The 16,021-nt window shown below is 39.0% G+C and overlaps 1 pseudogene; it reads left to right on the plus strand.

Annotated features, from left to right (window-relative positions):
• Positions 1-6,387: 6,387 nt before the first annotated feature.
• On the plus strand, positions 6,388-15,736 carry LOC132423426 (RAD52 motif-containing protein 1-like; annotated as a pseudogene).
• Positions 15,737-16,021: the final 285 nt, after the last annotated feature.

Raw genomic sequence — 16,021 nt, forward strand, 5'->3', positions numbered from 1 at the left:
ACATTTAGATCTTTGAACCAATTTGAGTTCATTTCCGTATATGGTTTGGATGGAAGTTCTTATTTTTTGTTTGGTTTTTGCACCTGTATATTCAATTGTTCCAGCATCATTTGGTGAAAAGACTATCATCTCTCCACTTAAATGCCTTTGAACCTGAAAGTCAGTTGTCCACATCTCTCTACTTCTGAACATTCTATTCTCTTCGTTTGATCCTTTTGTGTATCTTTACACTACTATCACAGTGTCTTGAAAGTGTTACTTCATAAGCCTTGAAATGAGTTACTGTTAGTTCTTCAACTTTGTTCTTTTTCAACGTTGTTTTAGTTATCCTAAATTTTATTTCCACATGAATTTTAGAATTAGGTTTTCAATTTCTATAGAAAAGCCTACTGGTATTTTGATCTATAAATCAGTTTGGGGAGAAATGATGTCTTAACAATATTGAATCTTCTGATCCATGAATACATTTTATCTCTTCATTTATTTAGGTCTTCCTTAATTTCCCCCAGCAATATTTTACAGTTTTCACTTTGCAAGTCTTTTACATGTTTTGTCAGATTTATTCTAAGTATTTTATATGTTTGATTCTATTATAAGTAGTATTTTAAAACTTTGATCTCTGATTGTTTGTTGAGATAAATTAATCTTTTTGTATGTTCATCTTGTACCCTGCAAACTTGAGAAACTCATTGATGAGTTCCAGTAGCAATTTTGTAGATTCTATCAGGTTTTCTCTATCATCATGTTAATGTGGAAATAAACATAGGTTTAGTTCTTCCTCTCCTTTCTGAATATCTCTTATTTTTGTTGCCCTATTGCACTGGCTAGAACCTTCAGTGCAATGTAAAATAGAAATAATGAGAGCAGACATCCTTGCCTTTGTCCTGATACTGGCGAGCAAGTTCTTTGTCCTTCACCATTAAATATGATGGTAAGTTTTTTGTAGAAGTCATTTATCAAGTTGAGGAAGTGTCCTTCCATTCCTCGTCTGCTGAGGGCTGTTTTTTTTCTTTAATCAGGAATGGATATAGATTTTTTCATTCTTTTCCTGCATCTATTGCAATGATTATGTGATTTTTCCCTTCTTTTCTTAATTTGTTTATTTATTTTTGGGCTGTATTGGGCCTCCATTCCTGCACGCAGGCTTTCTCTAGTTGTGGCGAGCAGGGACTACTCTCATTGCAGTATGCAGGCTTCTCATTGCGGTGGCTTCTCTTGTTGCAGAGAATGGGCTCTAGGAGCACGGGCTTCACTAGTTTTGGCACATCGGCGCAGTAGTTGTGACTCATGGGCTCTAGAGCTCAGGCTCAGTAGTTCTGGTGCACGGGCTTAGTTGCTCCATGGCATGTGGGATCTTCACTGACCAGGGGTCAAAGTCATGTCCCCTGCAGTGGCAGGTGGATTCTTAACCACTGCCCCACCAGAGATGTCCTGATTTTTCTTTTTTAGTGTAGTAAGTTGGTAAATTGATTTTCAAATATTAACCCAACCTTTGATTCTTGAGATAAACCCCACTTGATCATGATGTATCATCTTTTTATATATTATTGGATTTGATATGCTAAAATTTTGTTATGATTTTTTGCCTCTGTGTTCATGAGAGATACTGGTCTATAGTTTTCTTGTAATGTCATTGTCTAATCTTGATACGGTGAAAGTTGGCCTTATAAATAAGTTGGGAAATATTCCCTTCTCTTCAACTTTCTGGTAGAGTTTGTGTAGACTTGGCATTATTTTATTTCTTAAATGTTCAGTAGAATTTATCAGCTAAGCCACCTGGACTTGAAGCTTTCTTTGTTGGAAGGTTTTAAACTGCACACCCAATTTCTTTAATATCTGTATTCTTGAATAAACTTTGGTAGTGCATGTGTTTCAAGGAATTTGTCCATTTCATCTTGAATTTATTGGTATAAAGTATTCTATATATTCTCTTATTATCCTTTTAATATCAATAGTATTTTTCTGTTTTCCATTTTATTTATTTCTACTTTGATCTTTATTGTGTTCTTTCTTCTCTTACTCTGTGATTAATTTGCTCTTGTTTTTCCAGTTTAAGGTGGAAGTTGAGGAAGCTGAGTACCGCATTAGCAATAACCCACATGTTGACATATTATGTTTTCAGTTTCAGTGAGTTCAAAATAGTTTCTGATTTCCCTTTTGATTTCTTCTTTGACCACAAAGTTACTCAGAAGAGTGTTGTTTAGTTTCCAAATATTTGGAACTTTTTCGGATTTGTTAATTTCTAATTTAATTCCACTGTGGTCAGAGACATATATTGAATGAGTAAAATCCTTTCAAAAATTTTTTTAAGTATTTTTTTTTAATTAATTTTTTCTGCGTTGGGTCTTTACTCCTTCACCTGGGCTTTCTCTAGTTGCGGCAAGCAGGGGCTGCTCTTCGTTGCAGTGCATTGGCTTCTCATTGGATGACTTCTCTTTTTGCAGAGCACAGGCTCTAGGTGCGTGGCCTTCAGTAGTCGTGGCACACAGGCTCTAGAGTAGAGGCTCAGTAGTTGTGCCGTACGGGCTTAGTTGCTCGGCGACATGTGGGATCTTCTCGGACCAGGGATTGAACCCATATCCCCTGCATTGGCAGGCAGGTTGTTAACCACTGAACCACCAGGGAAGTCCCTATTCCTGTATTCTTAATCTTTGTGTAGATCCATATTCCAATCTGGTGTCATTTTCCTTTTGCTTAAAAATACTTCTTTTAACATTTCTTATAGTGAAATGCTACTTGTAAAGAATTCTTGCAGCCTTTGTATGTCTGAGACAGTCTTTATTTTGCTTTTGTTTTGATACATCTGGGTATAGAATTCTAGCTTGATAGAATTCAATTCACTACTTTAAAGATGTTATTCCACTGAGTTCTCATTTACATTGTTTCCAGCAAAAATTCTGCTGTCATCGATATCTTTGTTCCTCTGTATGTAGTGTATAGGTTCTTCCTCTGGCTGCTTTTAAATTTTTCTCTTTATTCCTGGTTCTGGGCAATTTGATAATTTTTTTGCATTGGTGTAGTTTTGTCCATGTTTCTTATGCTTAAAGTTCATTGATCTTCTTGACTTTGTGGCTTTATAGTGTTTACCAGTTTGGAAAAATTTTGGCTATCATTTCTTCAAATGTTTGTATTTCTCTTCTCCTTCATGGACTCTAAGTTCACATGTATTAGGCCACTTGAAGTTGTTGCCCAGCTCACTGATGCTGTATTCTTTTTTGTTGTTGTTTTGTTTTGTTACTCTTTTTGTTTCATTTTGGATAGTTTCTATGACTATACCTTAATGTTCACTGACCCTTTCTTCTGCAGTGTCTAATCTGCAATTAACCTCATTCAATGTCTTTTTCATTTAGCCATTGTTTTTAATTGCTAGAAGCTCAATTTGGGACTGCTTTACGTTTTCTGTGCCTGTACTTAACATTTTCAGTGTTTTGTCTGGGTTTTTGAACATATGAAATACAGTTATAATAACTTTTCTTCATGTATAAAAACTTTTAAAATGTCCTTTTTTGCCAATTCTAACATCTGTATAGATTATGGGTTAGTTTTGATCGGTTGCCTTTTCTCCTCACTATGGGGCATATTTTCCTACTTCTTTGCATGCTTGCCAATATTTCATATGATCCCCGATACTGTGCGTTTTTGTTTCTTGTGTACTATATATATTTAAATTCTTGTAAAATGCTTGGACTTTGTTTTGGGTGGAATTAAGTTACTCAAAACAATTTTATTCTTTTAGGTCTAGCTTTTAAGATTCGTTGGGTAGGAGTCCAAGTAGCCTTTAGTCTGGAGCTCATTATTTGCAACTACTGAGACAAGTCTTTTCTGAGTATCATGAGGTTTTCCAATTTGACTTGTAGGAACAGGTACTATTCCTACAACCCTGTTTGATATCCAGATATTCTTATTGTTAATCCTTTCATGTGGTTCTTTTCCTGGCATCAAGTAATTCCTCACACAAATGTACTGACAAATACTTTGTTGAATTCTCAAGAGATCCCTCTGCATATCTCCAGAGTTCTTTGTCTGTGCACTTCTTTTCTCTCTGATAGTCTGCTTTGTGAACTCTAGTTACCTTGATTTTCCCAGACTCTCAGTTCCATTTCCTCAGTCAGGGAATCCACCAGTCTCTGCCTGCACTTCTCTTCCCTGTACCATGACCTGGAAACTCTCTCAGAGAAGTAAGTTAGGGCAATTATAGGGATCACTTCATTTATTTCCCATCTCCTGGGGATCACTGAACTTTATTGCCTGAGGTCCAGTTCTTGAAAACTGTTGTTTCATATGTTCTGTCTGATGATTTCATTGTTTCAGGTGGGAGGTTAAATTGGTCCTTGTTACTTCATCTTGGTCAGAAGCCAATAACATTCAAGTTTGTTTTATTTTGATACAGGGTCCAATTAAAGATTAGGCATTGCGTGTCATGTCTTTGTTTCCTTTAATCTACAATATTTCCCTCCTATGTTTTTTTTTTGGTCTTTTATGACATTGGTATTTTTGAAGACTCTAAGCCAGTTAGCTTGTAAATTGCCTGACAATCTGGATTTGTCTATTTCCTCATTAGATTCAAAGTAAATATTTTGGGGAAGAATACTATGTAGGTGATGTATTCTTCATACTTCATCAGTTCAGCTGGCCCAGTGCTAAGTTTGATCACTTGATTAAGGTGGTATCTTCCATATCTCTCCGTTGTAAAATTATTTTTCCCCTTGGTAATTGATAAATCATATGTGGGGTGATACTTTGGGATCAGTGAAGATCCTACTTTCAAACAGCTCTTCACCCAGCTGTGCATCAATGATAATCCTTGTCTGAATCGATTATTACATTGATAGATGCAAAATGACACTTTCCTAATTCTATCATTCCTTTTGCATTTATTAGTTGACATTATTTTATAAAGAAGAGCTCCCCCACTTTTCATTTTGAGTATCATTATGAACTCATGTGCTTTTTTTTAAGTTAACTATGTTATACCTTATTATAATGATAATTTTATTGTTTGGGATGTTCCTTTTGTCCAGATTTGGCCAATGCAATCTCTGTTATTGTTTAACCGCAGGATGCTTTTTTATTACTAGAATAATTTCTAATATATTACTACTCATAAATAGGACCTGAGAAAGGGACTCCAGAAGGTACAATATTATTCAGACTATTATTACATGTCTGCCTTCTTCCTGTGTACTCTCAACCCAAAGTGAGGCTTTTGGGTTGGAAGGAGATACTTCGGATTTAAACTACAGATCAGTGTCACCCAGTTCTAATCCCTATTCCCTTTTTTCTAGGCATACCGTACCTACTGCCATCCTAATCCTTCTGTTGGGCACCTCTCTCCTCCTCTATATTTATTTACAACAGTCAAGAGCAGCAATTGGCCAACCGGCCCCTATCCAGTTCTGCAGTCCATATGCCCCAAGAACTCCTTTTTGCACTGGTCTGTGGTGGCCTTGGCCTACCTCTTCTACCTTCTCAAGTAACTCTTTTACCACGAATTTAATTACCTGTGTTTCCATTTATAGGATCTTACCTAGCCGTATGGCCTGCTGCCTCTGCCAAGTTAAAAATACCATTGAGGTTGTCTGTAAGACATTCAAGCTACGTTGTGACAGGGAATGCCTGACAGACGTAACACATTGTGGTGAGTCTCAATTGCAGGATAATAAATTTTTAATTTTTAATTTAATATTTTAATTTTTATTTTTAATCGATGATGATAAATTTTAAAATTAATGATGTAACTGAGTTTTTTTAATTCATTCATTCAGAGTTCCAGCTCCCTAGGTTTCTAAGAACTACCCCTTTGCTAAAAATCAGATTCTAGGTTACATTATTAAGCTAATAATAGCTCAGTTACATTGTTAGCTTAATAATGTAACGGATCCGCATAGTTAAAGGAACAAGAGAAAGGAATCCAAGGGGGAAGGGAATTAACATTAATGGCCCCATATCCTATGCTGTGCTCTCTGCAAATGAGAACTTATTGATATAGCGCATCACAGTTTGTTAACTGATTTTATATACATTAGGTCTCAGTTACCCTTTGTCTTATACGATATGTTTTTGTTTATTTTGTTTGTTTCTGCAATTTTATAAAGAGTACAAGTGATGCTGTTTTATGTCCTATTTGGAGCCTGAGAGTTTCTGGTTCCATAACCAGAAGCTGCTACCTAGTCCTTCTAATGGAATGGAGAGCTAGTTTATTCTTAGACTCTCAAGCTCTGAACTTGCTCTGAATCTCATGCTTTTCTATCCACAAAACACTCAGGGCCTTTCAACTATTTTTCTATATATTAGATTTATTGGCACTAACTTTTTAAAAAGCGCGGGTGGCCGTTCGCTGGTGCAGTCCTCTTGCGCCACGAGCAGCGCATGCGCGGTGATGTTAGGATGCTGCATTTGGTACCTTTTGCAGTTCCCATCGGGGGTGACAAAACCTTGCTGGTGTGGGAGCTGAGCTCTGGATCCACGGCCGAGGCCTTGCAAGTGAGAGGAGCCGGAGTGGAGGGAGGGGTGGAGGAAGCCGCCCCGCACCCCAATAACTGGGCGCCCCGGGGTACTGCTTCAGCACCTCATCTGCCTGTGGTCTCTGCTGAGAGGAATCTTAGTTCTAGAGACAACCTGAGCAGTCACCTCGCCCCCATAGATTTTTGAGGCATAGTTCCCAACAGAAGGCATTGCCTCCTAATGCTTCTCGAAGCTTAGGATTTCAGAGGGAACTTGTTCATGAAATGAGAAGTGTTTGGAGTAGCAGACTCACCACAGTTACCTGTGGCGAAGGGCTGGGGGAATATAAGGGAATGGGCGGTTTGGTTTCCTAGGCCTGAAATTTACTGCACTTTCTTAGTGTGAGACCACCCTAGAGCATTCTGTGTTCACAGTCTTCTCCTGATTTGGCCTTCTGTATTCTGTCTGAGTCTTCCCAAACGCAGCAGTGGGTGGTCCTGGGTTCTATGCCATCATCAAGTTTTATTCAGCAAGGGATGCCCATAGAGCCCAAAAGGCATGTGACCAGAAGCAGCTTTTTCACACATCTCCAGTGAAGGTGGGTCCAAATGTGCAGACTGTGCACTTTCACTGCTGAGGGCCCGGGTTGAATCCCTAGTCTGGGAACTAAGATCCCAGGGGTAAAAAAAAAAAAAAAACGGCCAGCGTTTGTACAGCACTGTGGTGTACAGAATGCTCTCAGATGCACTGCTCCACTGATCCCCCAGTTCCCTAGTGGTTTCTTCCTTTTTTTTAGATGAAGAAACACGAACTCAGGATGGTTAAGTGGCTTACTTAAGGTTCATGGCAGTAAATGTGGAAACTAGAGGCCAAACCCAAACTTAACTGCTGTTAAACCCCAGGTCATTTTATGCTGCCCCTTAATTTAAGAAATCTTCACAAGAGTCTTCCTTATATTTACTTTTATGTGGATTTTAAATGTGTGAGGTTGACAATTTATTTTAATTAATTAATTTATTTATTTTTGGCTGCGTTGGGTCTTGTTGCTGCACGCCGGCTTTCTCTAGATGCATGAGCAGGGGTTGCTCATCGTTGCGGTGTGTGGGCTTCTCATCGCAATGGCTTCTCTTGGTGTGGAGCACGGTTTCTAGGCACGCAGGCTTCAGTAGTTTTGGCTTACAGGCTCTAGAGCACAGGCTCAGTAGATGTGGCACACGGGCTTAGTTGCTCTGCGGCATGTGGGATCTTCCTGGACCAGAGATTGAACCCGTGCCCCCTGCACTGGCAGGCGGACTCTTAACAACTGTGCCACCAGGGAAGTCCCGAGCTTGACAAACTTTTGTCAGATGTAACATAAAGGAGGCTTCATCATCATCATTACTGTCAAACTGCCTATTCAGAACTCCCTTCAGATTCCAGAAAATGGTTAAAATATTCTTTAATGCATTGTAGAAACCTTATTCCATATCAAAATGCCATCCAATTTTACTTCCCCAGAATTAACATTTCATTATGTACTTCCATTCAGCCACCATTCCTTTTTCAAGGACCTTTTCAATTCCTCTGAATAAGTGAGTGAGGCTTAGATTTCCCAGACCTTTCCCTTTATAATTGTGTGTCTTCTCTGATTGGCTTCTTGCTCTGGCTACTTCCTACTGACCTTGCTGCCTCTTCTCACCCATATTTCTGTACTCACTGATTTCACCTTTATTGAATCTGAGAACTCTCCTCAGATGTGACTCCAGGTACACTACCTCCCACTTCTTTACCCTGTTTAACACCCTCTTCAATCCTGGCAGTACTCCCTGGGATTGAAATGATTTTGTGTCAGACATTCTTTAATTTGCACACCCTGTGACCATTTCACATAACCACTCAGATATTACAGATGGTCCTGGAAAGATGAAACAGTTACTTGGTATCAGTTGTGAGTAATGAGTTGTTTTCTTATATTGGACATTAAGACCATTCCATAAGCATAGGTTGTGAGATTTTCACAGCATAAAGCCCGTCACTGATAGCATAATGAAGAAAATGTTCTCCAAGTCACTATAGAGTTGAGAGGAAAGGGCATTCGTATTAGATTTGTATATTTAATGCAGAGCCTTAGTTTACTACCCACAATCCCGAAATTTTTCCCTACTTTACTTATGCGTTCTTTTTCAATTTTATTTATTTATTTGCTTGCACTGGATCTCAGTTGCAGCAGATAGCTCCTTAGTTGCGGCTCAAGGGCTCCCCAGTTGTGGCATGTGGGCTCCCCATTTGCAGTAGGCAGGCTCCTTTTTTTGTGGCTTGCAGGCTCCTGAAATTTGGTGTGCAAACTCTTCGTTGCAGCATACATGTGAGACCTGGTTCACTGACCTGGGATCGAACCCAGGCCCCCTGCATTGGGAGCATGGAGTCTTAACCACTGCACCAGCACGGAAGTTCCAATTATGTGTTCTTTTATTCATTGGCAGGTATACATACTTCTTATCTTACTTCCCCTGTGTTTTTTACAAATACAGAAAAGTGAATAACATCTTAAATTAAAACCAAGGAAAGGCCTAGTGTATCTGAGCTTTTCTTAGTAGCACGAAGGGAAAGGTTTGCCAGCAAGAACTGTGGCAAGGTTATCCCAGATGTCAGCTGTCTCTACTACCCAGGAGCTCAAGCCTTTCTGAAGCTTCCTAATTGTCCAGGACAGCTCCATTTTGACTCACTGTACAGGGCCTAGCATCCCATGCGACACTCAATATTTAAAAATTAATCTTCATTTCTCCTTCCCAGCAGGCAACTTCAGTTGGAGAAAGTAACTTCATTTTCTTATGTACTCATTCATTCACTCAGTCAACAGACCATCACTCCTCTATTATATGCCAATATGTATTCTTCTTTCTGGTAACAAGGAAAGAATAATATATGGTTCCTTCAAGCACTGAAGGAGCTCATAAACTAGTGACAGAGGAAGATGCACAAACAAATCCATAAAGCATTAACAATTCTGTGATTTTATTTGTATTATTTGAATTTTTATGACTATATTTATATACTACACCCTGTTCAAAATGGAAATGGACATCTAAGAAAGAACTAGTGATATAAAAACTCCACAGTAATATGTAAGTTCTTTAGAGAGTTAAGACTGGAAATATTTGCACTGTCAAATAAGCCTGTTAATGCAGATGAACCTCTAATTCTTTTCGTTGCTTTATTTACATTTATAGAGGTATACATATTCCCTCTTCTAACAGGGGTTAGTAACTTGGGGAGGGGGTGCTACAGATTCAGGTCCTAATTCAGTGGCAGGTCCGTCTTATCTCCTCTTCAGGTCATATTCTCAAGCAGGAGATACAGGATGAGGTGAGTAAAACAGTTCACTTCCTTTGCTTACCCCCAGCCCCATAATAGGCTTCTCCTGGGCTTCCTTGGTTCTTTCATCATCACTTTCACCACCAGAGGTCAGAGAACCTTCCAGTTAATCAGGGGTCCTGGAAATGATGCACAAAAATACTGACTGAAAAATAATAAATAACATTTATTTAGGACTCACTGTGAACTCATTGCTTAAAATGTCCTACTTAATCTTCACAACCACTCTATAAAATTGGTATTGATAAATCTCAGGTATATCGAAAATGAGTCTTTATGTAGGGTCGTGATATTTTTAGGTCTTTTATGTCTTTAGGTTCATCTCGGCACCAGACATAAGGCGGTTCAACATAATACGCTTGCCCTAAAGAGCTCCAGATGCCAAGAACTGGGAACATACAACTTTGGTTTCCGTGGGTGGTCAAAAAGGATCATCAGGGTAAACTCTGTAGATTTTCTTTGACTAACCAGACTCCTTTCAACATTGAACTCCTAGACTTTAGAGGGCAGAACAGAACAGGGCTGTGGGGAGGAGTTGTGAGAGACTTCCACATGGAAGTATCTGAGCATTGGCCTGCCACCTAGAATTAGTGATAATCTCAATGACTTGGATGGTGGTGTCCAAAATTTTCTCCAGTATTTGTATGTTATATCATAAAAAAAAATAGTTGTCCATATCTAGTCATTCCTTTGCAAGTCTCAGTTGATTTTGAAGGGATAGCATACCTAAACTATTACCTGGGATTGCTGGAGTTTGGTATTTATTTCTAACAACAGAATATGTTGAAGTCTAGCCTTTAATTCAAAATCCTAACAGCTTCAGGATCTTTCTAACATTGAAGAAAGAGAAAATACAGATATTGTGACACCACTTCAGAAGCAAAGCCTGAAGGTCTTCTGTGCTTTAGAGGTGTGTTGCCCTCCCACGAGTGCAGGAGTCCCTGAGTTGGCATGGCCTTTGGAGAAGTTTAAGGAAGGCCTGTTGTCCAGTATGTGTGTGGGGCGGGGAGGTGAGGGAGTGGGATTTCTCTTTTTTCCTTTCTTTCTGAAATTCAACTTTTCAGATACATCATCACCTTCTCTAAGCAACGAAAGCCCTGGGCAGAATTTTTCTGCCCGACGCTATAGGTTTTTATCTTAGGGAATACCTGACAGCACCTTAATCTTCAGAAATTTGGAACTCACTGCCTGCCAAGAAGCTTAGGAGGAGGGAAAATCAGTTAGGAATGTTTTTTTTTTTTTTTTCGTTAATAATTATTTTTGTGCTAAAATAGTCCTTCAAATGCACATGTCTTCTGGCCTTCAGTTATCCCAACAAAATCATTGTCTAAAGATTGAAATAAACTCTTGTGTAAATGTTCAGTCTTTTGCCTCCTGTAAAAGGACCTGAGCAGAATAATTAAATGTAGATTCCTAGAAAGGGGATTCTGATTGGTACTGAGTTTTTTCCTAGAATCCATGGCACTTGGGCTTACGGTTTTAAGTCAGAGGCAGGCTGTTAGCGAATGGGGTGGAGGAGGCTCCACTATTCACCTGAGTGGGTGATGGTTGAGGAGAGGCCAGATCATCTGCACTACAACCAAATCTATCTCACTGTATGAATCCAGCTGTTTATGCACAGGAGAGCAGGGTCTGTAGCAGTGTAGCCTCAGCTTCTCCATTTGAAATCTGTGAGTAATATGAGATTTCTGCCACGTTTTTGGTTTGCATTTCCCGTCTAGTATTTTAGGAACTTCCAGAATACATCTGAGCTGTAAAAATATGCCATGCCAGGGTATACCTGCAACAGAGACATTCACCCGTAGCCCAGTGTTGTGCCTGCCCTTAATCACTAAGGTAATGATCTAAGGATCACAGATGCATTTTTAGTTTTAAACGTATAACCTAGAAATCAGTTATTCATATAGACATTTTAAATTCATCTGTTTTGGTTGGATTTAGGGTCATTATTGTTCTTTATGAAAAGGAAGATAACCCAGAAGCTTGCTATTCAGAAAGCTATGACAGATGCATTTCAGAAATTGCTGATTGTGGTTTTAGGTAAGACCTTTTTGATTGTCGTTGAAGTGCTTCAGTTTCAGTGAGCAAATAAACTTATTTGAAAAGTTAATTGGATGAAAATAATGGTTATCAAAAACATTACATATTCTTTCATTCACCAGATGCTTTCACAGCAGCAGTCTTACATTTGTGCTTTGTGGCATTTATGAGAAAAACGACAGCAAATATTATTGTCCCCAGTGTTTAGATGTAGAATGACTTGCCTCAGTTCATACAGAAAGTGTTTGATCCACTTCTTCCTCAGTTGCTTGCTTATCATACAGAATGGTGTAGTGATTATAAGCCTTGGACACCTGTGTTTGAGTCCTAATTTTGTCTCTTAGATTTTCTTGTTGTTGTTGCAATTTTAGATTTTTGTAGCCAGAGACATTTGTAGGTATTTAATATCTCTAAGCTGCAATTTCTTTATCTGCAAATAGGGTTAGTAATTCAGCTTACCACCAAATGGGGGATATTGTAAGAGTAAATGGGATGATGAACCTAACAAGCTTAGAGCTATGCCTGAAACATAGTAAGCAGAGAAAATATATGGACTATTATTATTACTGCTGTTTTCTTGTTTAAGAGTTTATTAGATTATGTTTTTGGAATCAGTTTAATTTCAGTTTTCATTTCTGATGTATTCGGTGAATATTATTCTTTTTTTTTTTTTTTTTTTTTTTTTTACATCTTTATTGGGGTATAATTACTTTACAATGGTGTGTTAGTTTCTGCTTTATAACAAAGTGAATCAGTTATACATATACATATGTTCCCATATCTCTTTCCTCTTGCGTCTCCCTCCCTCCCACCCTCCCTATCCCACCCCTCCAGGCTGTCACAGAGCACCGAGACAATATCCCCGTGCCATGCGGCTGCTTCCCACTAGCTATCTACCTTACTACGTTTGTTAGTGTGTATATGTCCATGACTCTCTCTCGCCCCGTCACAGCTCACCCTTCCCCCTCCCCATAACCTCAAGTCCGTTCTCTAGGAGGTCTGCGTCTTTATTCCTGCCTTACCCCTAGGTTCTTCATGACATTTTTTTTTTTTCTTAAATTCCATATATATGTGTTAGCATACTGTATTTGTCTTTTTCTTTCTGACTTACTTCACTGTGTATGACAGACTCTAGGTCTATCCACCTCATTATAAATAGCTCAATTTTGTTTCTTTTTATGGCTGAGTAATATTCCATTGTATATATGTGCCACATCTTCTTTATCCATTCATCCGATGATGGGCACTTAGGTTGTTTCCATCTCCGGGCTATTGTGGTGAATATTATTCTTATATAATAACCGGCTACGTTTTTGTAAACCTTGAAAGTGGTCATGCGATTGAATAGTGTTGGTTTTGTTCCCTATCGAGTTATGCAGCGGTGAGAATGGCATAAGCTGTGCCCAAAGGAAACTTTATGATTAGTAGATCCCCAGAACAGAACTGCTCCCCTGCTTCACAGCCCTGCAGGCTGAGAAATCCTAGCTAAGTTGTCAGAGACTTCATTTGCTTGTAAGAGTTGACCCTGGATTGGTCTTGTCTTTCCAGCCTGGGCAATCTTTCCAGTGAAGTTTGATTTTCCTGGTCATCAGGCAGAATCTCCATCAGCTGTCAACTCTGGGTAACAGCCTTTAAGAACCAAACTAAATGACTGGGTTGTTTGTGCCTAATATGCCCAGGCACTCCTTATATATACCCAAAACTCCTTAGACCAAAAAGCCTGGTGGCTCTAACTTGCCTTGAGGAAAGCTGTATTGTGCAAAATGTACATGGGCCAGTTTCTGCCAGTAGAGTGTTCAAATGCTCACTCTCTCTGTCTCTGTCTCTAAAGCTATGTTCATTGTATCTGGTAGAATTTTGGTCCCAAGGAATAGGCACTTGCTTTGCTTCTAATAGGAAGTATCTATTGTAGTCCAGTGGTATCTCTCCCAGGTTTGAACTCACTTTGACTCTCCCCTAATGCCTTCCTATTTAACTGTATTGTGATTGAACATGTTTTTTCCACAGCTTTTAATTTCTGTGTCCTTATTTCTTAGTTCTTATTTCTAAGATCATAAATTTTTGAACCAAAGTTGATACTTCTTATATATGTTTTCACAAATAATTATGATAAAAACTGAAGTGTCAGATGAGGGAACTTCTAGGAAAATGCTCTTATTTTCTGCTTTTAGAAGTCAAAAGAATGTCTGTTTATTCGGTGCTACCATTGTATATAGGAAGTTTAAGAACAAGAAAACTTCTGAATTGATCCTTGTTAATTTTATTACAGAAAGTGGTAAAACAGCTGTGGCATATAGACCCTGTGAAGAGGTCACAGATGCTAGAACCGAAGAGGAGCTACAGGATTTAATTCAAGTATGTGGAGATAAAAGCTCAAGGGGTACACAGCCAGTGTAGCCATAATTCAAAACAACCAGCAGGATATGGAAGACTTCAGCATATCTACTCAGCTCTGTGTTCCTTAGGAAAAGGTGAAACTCTGAAACTGCTTTTGAGGCAGGAAATTTCTAGGACTTTTCCAAGTTCTGAGCCTTGTCTCTGGCCCCTTATTTGAAGTTTGGAGAGTAGGATTGAGGGCCACCAGTGTACGTCTACAGTTGTGGACACAGGCCCTTAGAACTCCCCTCAATTAGAATTGCAGGGATTTGGGAACAAAGTAACTATGGTCTTAAGTGTGATTATGCTACACTGTTTAAAAACAATTCATGCCTTTCAAGTAAGGTATATTACCCAGATCTCAGCATCTCATATGTATCTTGTGTTAAATATTTTGCCAAAGAACCTTTCTGTAAAGAAGTTATATGGATACCTCGAATTAGGGATTAAGTTGTCAACGTAATTTCTGAAAGAAAACATTAATGTACTGCATATAGGATTTTTATTTAAAATGAGCAAAAAGTGTGTTTCATGCCATTGAGAGCTTAATTTTTGCCTAGATTTCTGATTATTTAACTCACCCCAATGTTGCAAAGTTTGTTTTGAAGGGAAGAAAGTAGAGAAAGAAAAGGTGGTTATGTTCTGAAAAATGAAAACTTTTTGAAAGTTTTTCCCGTACAAAATAATTATTTCAATTCAATTTAAATCAGTCAAGGAAACTTGAAACGTATACATGTTTAGGCTTTAAGAAGTCTAGCTTCCTGTGAAATGTGAAAGGAAAGGATTCCGTATTGATACTAAAGATTTTGGAAACCTGATTATAACAAGAGATCCACTCCTAAATGAGGCCAATCTTGGAATCAGTTCCATTTAGAAACCATTATGTGCTAGGCACTGGAAATAAGGTGAAGCTCCTTCTCTCTTGGAGTTTAGGTGTTAAAGGTGTAACAGACAATTAAAAAGGACTAAAATTAAATAGATTATGAAAAGAACTGTGAAGAAAGTAAACTTCGTGCTAGTTAGAGTATTTCAAGAAAATTACTTAACATGCTGACTTTAACATTCTAAGTATCTTCTCCATATGTGCACACAAGGTAGACCTCTGAAAAGTGGCACTGTAGTTTTTTCTAGATTAATGGCTCTGTTGAGACAAGGTGGGATGTGGGACATTTTCCCATGCTAATGTAAAGGGCCATTCACTTGGTTTTAAACTCTTTCCCAGAATGAATTGTTCACCTGCCCCATTCCCCTCCTACAGAAATTCTGGAGTCATCACTGATTCAGTGGTGACCCCCTAATAATAGAGTGGTGAATGAATCATGAGACGTGAATACTGAGAGTTTGGAGGAAATGGCAACATTTTAGCATAATTGTAAGGTGTGTTCCCCTCCCGCCACCCTAACTGGTGCTCATTTTGCAGGTCAGCTACTTTTCATGTCAGCCGTTTGGCCAAAGGGAGGAAGAATGTCTCTCAGACTTCAGCTTTGAGGGGGAAGAGTTGAGATTGCCAGAACTGGACTAGCACTTTTGAATTTCCCAGAATGCCAGGTCCTTTGGTTTCCACGGGAAGCTCTGCATCGTTCCCAACCCCCCTCAACCACTGGGCTGTCAGAGTTTGGGGCCACTCGGGTCTGCAGCCCAAATCCCGCCTCATTGTTTGGAACCGGGGTGCGCAGGGCGGCTTTGGGAAGAGGGCCCAGCAGGAGGTAACTGTCACCTTTGCAAGGGGAAGGATGACTTGCGCCCTGTGGACTCTGGGAGAAAGTCCCACTCTGGTGGCGCGGATTGGATCTCCGAATGAGCCTAA

Source organism: Delphinus delphis, chromosome 1 (assembly GCF_949987515.2).
Source record: "Delphinus delphis chromosome 1, mDelDel1.2, whole genome shotgun sequence".
NCBI lineage: Eukaryota > Metazoa > Chordata > Mammalia > Artiodactyla > Delphinidae > Delphinus > Delphinus delphis.